Source organism: Buceros rhinoceros, unplaced genomic scaffold (genome assembly GCF_000710305.1).
Source record: "Buceros rhinoceros silvestris isolate BGI_N320 unplaced genomic scaffold, ASM71030v1 scaffold20701, whole genome shotgun sequence".
NCBI lineage: Eukaryota > Metazoa > Chordata > Aves > Bucerotiformes > Bucerotidae > Buceros > Buceros rhinoceros.
Genome location: NW_010395197.1, coordinates 1 through 8,151, shown reverse-complemented (window position 1 = coordinate 8,151; position 8,151 = coordinate 1).

Sequence of the window (8,151 nt, the reverse complement as noted above, 5' to 3'; positions counted from 1 at the left end):
AATGCCGGCCAGCCCTGCGCCTAATCTTGTTAGATAGCACTTAGGTGGAAAGAAGCCGGCACAACCGCTGCCGCCTCCCTGTAAGCAAGTGTGGACACTCACCCGGCGCACGGCGGCTTTTCTCGCTGGCGCTGGCAGCTGCGGCGTGGCTGTGGAGAAGAGCCCCTTCCCTGCTAATCTCGTTAGGCAGGTTACACACCGCCAACCCCGGCGGAGGCAGCCAGGGCCCACCAGTGTTTGGATGCAGTTTAGCAAGCACTTGAGCAAGCTGAATGAATATCGACTCCAGCGAGTTCGGGGCTCTCCCAGGCCAATCAGAAGCCACTTTGCCAAATACAAAGCATCCCAATCAGGCATCAGCCTCCCCTCCTCGCATTCTTTGCTATCACAAATTGTCACCATGGGGACAGCCACAGAAAGACAGCTAATAAATACAATAATTTCCCCACGATTTCTACTATTCTGCCTATCCTCTTCACCCCTACCAGGCCCTTCTTTTTAAAAATTACACAATTAGAAGTGAAAATGCTGAGGATGAGTTAGGAAAGCTTAGACACCCTTTTCTCTGCACTCCCTGAAGCTCTCTGGGGGCTGATACTAACCATGCTTCATTGGCACAGGACAATGTAATACAGGGGACCAGGCTAGCCTACTTTTAACCGTTCCCCATCAGAGCCTTATTTTTTTTTTTGAGGGGAGGATGATGTCAGAAAAAGGTAGGAAAGGAACAAATCTCTAAAGAGATGTGCAGATATCCATGGAAAGGGAGCTTGAGCGCTCAAGAATCTTGTCTTTATGTTTGCCCCCTCAATTGAGTTACACAAAAGCTGAATTACCCATTCAAACTACCCGGACAAAAGGATGGAGTTGGATAGTACTCTTGCATCTGTAGTCAAACAGTTAGAGACTTAAATCGAGTCGTCATGATGGAGAAAGAGTTAGACAAAGCCCATAGAATTGCCATCAGCAAACATTTTCCTGTGTCATATTAGTGGGTCTCCATGACTCCCCCTGGCCTGGGGACAATAGCACAAGTTTGCACACTCGACTACTGTCACCCTGCCAACGCTGGCAAGGAGCAGAAACAGGACAATCCTTTAAGGGGAAAGCATGCCCGCTGCAGGGAAGGTAAGAAGAGAGGGAAGAAAAGGCGTGTGAAATGCTAATTGAGCTGCTTCCTTTACTGATCCCGAGTTATGTGAGCCCTCCGCCTTCTTGAAGGCTTGTCCGTAAGGGGTGGCAATAACTTAATAGCATGGTAAAACCAAGAGCTGCAGGAACAGGAGAGCAGAAGGGCTGCCCTCGGTGCGCACTGGGCGCTCTGATGACACCGAGCTGGCAGCAGCCTGTGTGCCAGCCCAGGACCCACTGTCTCTCACGGCTGGAGCAGCACTGCTCCTGCTCTCCAGCCCGCAGCACCCTGGAGCTGGGAAAAGTGGAAAGGGACACAGAACATGTGCAGCAGCTGTCAGGGATATGATGCCAGCTCTGGACCAAACAAATGCACACCTTGAGGAAAGCTGGGACCAAAGTCCAAGCCATTTTGCAAGTAAAATCTACCTTACTGATCTGAGGCATCAAAGGCCTGAGCACTGAGGGTTAGAAAACACCCACATTTTATTTTACTTCCATTACTCATATTTTCCTCAGAGGAGGACAAGATCTAGACTGTACTATTATACCAAACTCTGAGCAGAGGCCTCAGGGATGACTCTTCTGTGTACCTGTACCAGTACACCCAGTGCTGCGATCCCACTTCACATCATTTCACTCAGTCTGGCCTGAATCACATGTGCTGGTGCCCAGGCTCAGGTGTTTCAGGTCTAGGAAGACTCCGTGGTGGGCTGTAATATGGTGTCTGATTTTGCCACCACAGATGTTCCTCTCTCTTCCCAGTTTCTATTTCAGCAGCCATTCATTTTCCTAGGAGACCTGGGGCAGCTAGCCCTGCCGGTACCCTCTATCCTCTGGCTCACACCAGCATGCAAATCTCTGTGCAATCTTCTCCTTTCAGACGAACAGGGGGTGGGGCAATTTCCAGTCACCTGCTTGAGCATCTATTTAGGAATGTGCTAGCTGGGGCCTGGCCTCTCTGTGACTTGACACAGATCCTTCTGTGCAGCTGAGCCATAGGGAGAGGTTTTGTCTAGCTCATTGAAAGGGATGCACACCGAGGGATCACATCTCTATTTCCAGGAACAAACTGCCTCCTGTGCTTGAGTTTTTAACCCAGCCTGGACACGACATTGCACAGTGCAATATCCCAGCAGAGCTACTTGGTTGCCCAAGGGGGTTAGAGGGAGAGACAGAGAGAAATGGAACAGGTGACTGGGAGCAAAGGATTGTCTCAGGATATTAATGAACTGTGTCCTCAGAGACCTAGAAAACTAATGCCATGTATTATGAGACCCTATATCAAATCATAGGTGCTCAAGACCCCTGGGCTGTGCTCTGAGACTGAGGGCTAGTGCATCAGTTAGACTGAGGAGGGTGGATATGGCTTGTCTGCTTATTGGAGCATAAAAGAAATGCGGCACCCCACCAACACACCCATTGCAGAAGCCCTCTCTAAGCCCTCAGACTTCGACCATGCCCATCCCCTCCTGAAAGGATGTATCTCCTTGGGCACCATGTGGCAGCACTGGAGAGGCTCTCCATGCCCCACTGCACTCACTGCTCCAGCATCACATTTCCCTGCAGCTGGGTAACAGTGGGAAGCCAGAGGGGAATGAACTGGTGAGCAGGATTTAAAAACCAGAGCAACCCACCCTTTCAAGGTCAGACTCAGGTTGAGCTGCACAGGGTTTTCTCTAAGAGGCCACCGGAGCCCTTTTGTTCCTCGCTGCTCTTGCCATGTTCATCCCAATGTACATGTGAAAGGAACAATTAACAATAGGGCACTCCTCTCTGAGGATCCAATGCACTTTGAAGTGTCCACTAACCAAAGGCTCAAGAATGATACATCATTTTCCACTGTGAACGTGTCAAACTAGTACAGCAATTGAAAAAATGTCTCCACATGCCTTCCCAGCATGCAGACAGGGACCAGCTGGAGAACCACTTCATATCCAACATGTCACCTCCTGACAGCTGTCTTCTTGGGAATTTTTGATATGTGAAGTTTCCTAACTCATTTTTTTTAAGTAAAGCACAAGAATAAATCCATTTACTTCAAAGTTGCAGCCAGCCCTCTCCTAAACATACAGTATTTCCTTCAAGACTGAAAAAAGGAGAGAGAAAAGATTTTCTCACACAAAAATACCTGGGAAGTGTTTTTAAAGCGTCACTCATTGTAAGCGATGTCAATCCTTAGCCACTCCTACACCAAAACCTCCCAGGCTGAGGCACACATTCAGTAAAGGTACTCCAGCACCAGGCTGGCCTGGACTGAGCAAGTGGACCTGCTGATGCAACACACACCGTCAACCAGGGCAGGGATCCCTCCACCATGAGTGCCCTGAGCGGTGCAAATAGCACGAACACCCAAATCACTGCTGTTGTTTTAATGGTCTGTAAAGCAAAGTGCCACTCAGTGAACAGCTGGGTGGTACAGAGATGATACTGAAGTCACTGTTTGGACACTAATTTACTCAAAATTCTCTTTCCTTGCCTAAAATAGAGCTTTTTCTCCACCCTAGCCTGAGCAATGGGTGTTATCTCTGTGCATCATACGGCAGGCCTGGGCTGAAATCAGCAATCAGTGGCTTCTGTTTGTCTGTATGGTAAGCACTGTTATCCTCATCTCTCCCCCGTGGGTGTTAAAACTAGGCAATTTCTATTAATTTTTTAAAAACCACAAAACCTTCCAAATTTTTACTTGAAAAATAAGGCTTCTAAGCAATGGTCAAAGATTTTCTTTAGAAATTCTCTAGATGATTTGGTTGTTTGTGAGGAGAGGAGAGGAGAGGAGAGGAGAGGAGAGGAGAGGAGAGGAGCGGAAATAAAATGACATTTGAGTTGTTCTGAGGAGAGGAGAGGAGAGGAGAGGAGAGGAGAGGAGAGGAGAGGAGAGGAGAGGAGAGGAGAGGAGAGGAGAGGAGAGGAGAGGAGAGGAGAGGAGAGGAGAGGAGAGGAGAGGAGAGGAGAGGAGAGGAGAGGAGAGGAAAAAAATTGAAATTTCCATTGTTCTGTGGAAAATTTCAGCTATTTTTCCCAATTTGGGTCACAACCCTGTGACTCCTTGTTGAGCCTAATGAATGTGCACTTCAAAGCAGAGGGAAAATCGGGCTCTGTTTCTGTTTTGAAATATAATAAGAAAATAAGCTGGCAAATTCAAAGTTAGGCCATCTGTGAATGGTCCCTTTTCTTTGTCCATTAAGGGCAGATAAAAGCAAAGATACTTCAGTCGCATGATACCTTTTCTCTCACCTGCAGTTTCCTAAGCCTCTGCTCTGTCTTCACACTCAGAGAAAGAGAGAACAAGGGTTTTGAGGAGAGACAGGAGCCTGAGGGGAGGTGATGATGGCTCACGGTGAAATCGGAAGTATTGGCCTAGAATGAATAAGTATTGGGATGCAAGAGGACCACTAAACCTCCTCCTCAGGTGTCCTGATTTTAGATTTCTTGTTGACAGTGACTGAATTGGAAAGATGTTAATGATGCGTTGATGGAAAAAAAAAATGAGTATGTTACTTAACATCATACTGCAAGAAGTATGTGACTTTAAGAATTAATGCAATAGGAGAGGAAAGGATTGTAGTAGCTCCGAGCCACGGGCATTGATAAAAGGAATTTCTGCCACAAGGAAAGATGTCACTGTCTGAAAATGAAAAGGATAAATAGGAGATAGCATGAAAATGGATCCCCCTCCATCCAGTCTGACCTTCAAAGGCTGATGGTGTTCAGGCCACCAGACAGCTTGTCCTCTGGATTGAGAGCCTGGTCCCAGCCTGGGATATAAGACTGCCTATCCCAGGACCCACAGGCTCGTTTGAAAGGGAAAAAACCCTCTATGTTACCACAGTAAATATTTCTGAAGATTAAATTCATCTGTGAGAAAATTGGTGTGGACAAAATTAGCAGCCTGGTTCCCAGGCCAAGGACCTGAAGGGCATCTGGGAAGGCAACCGGTGACCATGGTAGCAGGTCTGTGGTCCCTGCTGCCAGCCCCCAAGGGATGTCTGACAGCGTGTGCATGGGGTGCAGCCAAAGCCCTTGGCATTCCTCCCCACATCCCAGCACACAGGCGCTGCACACAGCAGCAGGGACGTCTTGCCCTGGCACTGACCCTCACGCAGCCTGGTCCTGCCTCAGAGCTGAGTCCTCTAAGCTCAGGGAGGGAAGAAGGAGGGAGAATATGGGATTTCTTCCCAGACTCGTGCTGTCCAGTTGTCCCCTTTGCCAACGCCTCTGCCCCCAGGAGAAGAGCAAGCTGGCACTCCCACTAGATGAAGATTTGACTGTCCCCTTACTTTTTCTTCCCTCTTGACAACCTGCTTTGACCTGAGTGACATCCTCTCTTTGCTTTCAATCCCCAATTTCTCTGCACTTGGGAACAGACGTTGAGAAGGCACTAAGTGCTGAGGCCGCGCAGAGGCGGCGAGGGGGGGCTGCTGCTGCCCCGCAGCCTGCCATTCAGGCAGATGGTGGAGGGGGCCAATATGAATAGCTCCTGTCAGTCTCATAGAGCGAACTTTACAATTGTGCTACGTGTTGGACTGCACGTGACTAATGCCATTCTTCTGCAGGCTGCAGGCAGGACACAGCTGTTTCTTTAAGGAAAATTTTGTTTTTCTGGGCAGAAAAAGCCACCCATGGCAATATTGTGTCCCTGTATCCAATATTACGGTCCATAATTAGGCATGATCAAAGCCCATCCTGCCTTTCATCGCCTCTCTTTCTGGTAAATTAGATAATGTTTAAAAATGAGCCTGGCCTCGGTCTGGTCCTTCTGGAGGTTTAAATCCTGCTTCCCAACACAGCAGGTGTGCACTGAGAAGCAGCAGCAGGGCCAAATACAGGGCCAATTACATAATTCTGGAGTATTTCAAGGTCAGTGATGAATTTAGCACCAAACACTACATGGAACTTCTGTTGATGAGAAATAGTTCTACAAAAAGTATTTAAAAAATACAGACACAAATAAAAGCATGTGAAAAGCTGAAGATCTCCTCTGAAAAGCTAAAAAAAAAAAAAAGAAGAAGAAGAAATGCACAGTGAACTCTGGACAGGGAATAAGTCTGAATCTCGAGCCCACAGTACAGAAGAGCCATGCCAGACCAGAAGGGTAGTGCTCCTGCTGACCACGTCTTGGCGAGGCTCACAGCCCTGTTCCCAGCTCCGCTCTCTTGGATGGGGCTTCTCCACACAGGTGTTTCTGTGGTGAGATCAGTGCCAGGCTCTCCAGATTGGCCAGGCTCACAGGCCTGTTCCCAGCTCCGCTCTCTTGGACGGGGCTTCTCCACACAGGTGTTTCTGCGGTGAGATCAGTGCCAGGCTCTCCGGATTGGGAGCAGCCAGAAATACACCCCTGTCACTGCTGCACGGGTGCCCTGCCCAGCAGCCTGGTCGGGGCTGCAGCTGCAGTCGGGCAGCCCTTGGCAGTGTTTCAAGGTGCAGGCAGTCCCCGGCAGTGCCATCTTGAGCTGGCCCCTGCAGGGGTATGGCCATGGGGCCATAGGCAGGCAGCTATCTCGCAAGGCATCGGTGTGAGGTTATATTCCTAGCATTTTCTTCTGTTTGTCTCTCTCGTTGCAATTCCAGACACGGCATCTGCCCACCAGTGCTGCTGAAATACCCTGCGGAGAGTGGCACAGGGCAAGAGCTCTGGTTTGTCTGGTAGGTGAGCATCACCCGCAGACCTGTGGGTGCATCAGCTCAGCACAGGAGGAGTTCAGAGAGGCTCAGCTTTGCTTATAGTGCCTTTGCCACCCTCTTCAAAGGTGAGCAAGGTGGCGTCTGAGCAAGAAGGGTGTCTCTGGTCTCCTTCCATTCCTTGCATCAATAGGCCACAGAGGCTGTAACATGTTTCTGTGGCATTGCAGACTTGGCTCAGGCTGTGTTTGTGAAGCACAAACTGCCCTCAGATCCACACTCGTTTGAGGTTCTTCTACATAACTGATATAGAGAATAAAAAAACCGTAACTACTATTTTGGTTTCTCTTCATTAAGAAACACAGTTGGAAACAATATGGTTCGTTATTGTCAAACAAACAAAAAAATCCCTTCTAACCTATACTGACAGCTAGAAATAGCTCATGAACTACATCCCTCTTTTTGGACCCGATCTTCAAACTCTCCCAGTGGTCTGCAATATGGGAGCTACCGGAGAGCTATTCCAGGTCTGAGGGTCCCTTCCGGAAGGATGCTAGAATGAAGGCTCAGTGTCCAGCCTAGCTGACCTGAACTATCCATGCAGAAGGCCTAACAAAACCTCTAGAGAGACCTTCTCTACACTGCCTGTCACACTGTCCTAACTCTGAACTTTAGGACTATCCACAGCTTGGGGAATTCAGCCACCATTGCTGTAGGCAGCAGTTTCTCGAGGTAGTAGCACCAGCACTGTGCCAAGTTCAGCGTCATCCCTCCATCCCAGTTCTGGAAATGTCTTTCTCTAAAGTTGTCCTTATGCTTCAAAGGAGCGTGGAAAGGTGAGGGAGGGCTGCAGCTGCTGCTGAGGGTCACCCCAGGAATCCCTAGAAGAGTCCCTAGGAAACGAGTGCCAGGAAATGTGAACAGCACACTGCGCTTGCCAAGCAACCTGGGGACATGGAGCCTTGCAGGACCCACTTTTCTGCAAGGTGGCAGATGTAGAAACTTCCCCAGGAGAGACAGTGGTTATCGTATGGCCAGGAGAAGGAGGTGCCTTTCTGCAGTGCTGGCGGTTGCCGAGCACCTCGGGGCTAAGCGGGTACGCCAAGCTCTGCTTCTCAGGGCGATGCATGATTCACAGGCTGTGCTAATGCAGGTAAGCGGCCGTCCCCTGCGGCGGAAGCCCCTCCACCACATCCCTCTGCTCCAGGGAACAGCTCCCGTTCGCGTCCCGTTCTCGGGGGTGCGCTGACGGCACTTTACCGCAAAGCCGCAGAGCCGGCGGGAGGAGCATTCGCGTCCCCACAGCCCAGCTCCGGCTGAGGGCAGGGGCAAGGCGCTTCGAGAAGAGGAGGCAGGCGCTGACTGCCGACTGGCTGCACAGCAGGATCCACATGCAGC